Genomic DNA, 1,224 nt, shown 5'->3' on the forward strand with positions numbered 1-1,224 from the left:
CCCGATACCGATACTGGTATCGGTATCGGGACACCTCTAGTCTGAATGTGTCGGAGATGTGACAGGAGAATCCAGGAAATGTTTCACAGAGGAGTATGGGCTGAGCTGCAGCTAAAACGGGTGAAGGGTTAGTTCAAAGAGGTTAAGCTCATGCAAACACTACACAGAAAGACCCCAGTTAAGATTTAAACCTGCAACCTTCTGACTGGGGAAAAGACCATTTCAACCACTCAAAACTCAGACCCATTTTCATGAAGCTGATTGTGTGTATCATAATTTGGAGATGACATAAATGCCATGATTGAGTGGATGACTGACTATATAAACTTCTGTGAGGAAAACACCATCCACAGCAGAACAGTGAGATGCTTCCCTAKTAACATACTCTGGATCACCAGTGAGATAAGGAAATGTTAAACAAGAGAAAAGAGCCTTTAGGGGAAGAGACAGGGAGTTATTGAGGAGTATACAGAAGCAGCTCAAAGTCAAGATCAAAGAAAGCAAGAAGGTTTATAGAACAAAGCTGGAGAGTAAACTGAAAAGGAACAATATCAGAGATGTGTGGTGAGGGATGAAGAAGATCTCAGGTTTCAAGCAGAAGGAGAATTGGATGGATGGAAGTCTGGACAGAGCAAATGAGCTGAACACATTCTTCAACAGGTTCAGCTCAGGAACAAGCTGCCCTTCCAGCTGGTGTCCTTGTGCTCTTCAGTAATCTGTGAGCTGCTGAGTCTGGGATTGTGTGATTGTMTCTGTGTCTGACTGGATATTTGTCAGGCTGACCCCAGATTTATACTGCATGCGTCTCCGCTGCGCTCCGCTCTGCTGCGCAGGTCGCAGCTGTGCGTTTCAAGTCCAGTTTACATCACCTCCGCTACGCTCTGCTCCGGTCCGACAGACGTCCAGGAAGCAGATCGCGCGATAAATTCAGTGATAGATGTGGAAGTCACAGCAAAAAATAATTAATTCTGTGAAAGACGAACTCCAAACACAGCTGAAAACATTGATATAAAGGCTTTCGGTATCTGTGTTGAAACTGTCTCAGACTGTTTTTATTTATAATTTACACAATGTCTCAACTTCATTGAAATTGGGGTTGTAGAACAATAAATTGTGGGGAGAATTTGTCACGTCAACAGAACTCTGACGTCATTAAACTTGGTTGTTTGTTTCTACCTAAACTGAAAGTAAACCACCTGCTCTCAATGGGCCTCATGCAAGAAC

The 1,224-nt window shown here is 43.6% G+C and overlaps 1 protein-coding gene across 1 annotated transcript in view; it reads right to left on the bottom strand.

The window, feature by feature from the left end:
- The window catches only part of amot (angiomotin), a gene marked incomplete in the record, with an annotated part of 47,245 nt that overhangs the window by 8,083 nt on the left and 37,938 nt on the right, over nucleotides 1-1,224 (bottom strand).

This window comes from Austrofundulus limnaeus, unplaced genomic scaffold, assembly GCF_001266775.1.
Source record: "Austrofundulus limnaeus strain Quisiro unplaced genomic scaffold, Austrofundulus_limnaeus-1.0 Scaffold249, whole genome shotgun sequence".
NCBI classification, from domain to species: Eukaryota; Metazoa; Chordata; class Actinopteri; order Cyprinodontiformes; family Rivulidae; genus Austrofundulus; species Austrofundulus limnaeus.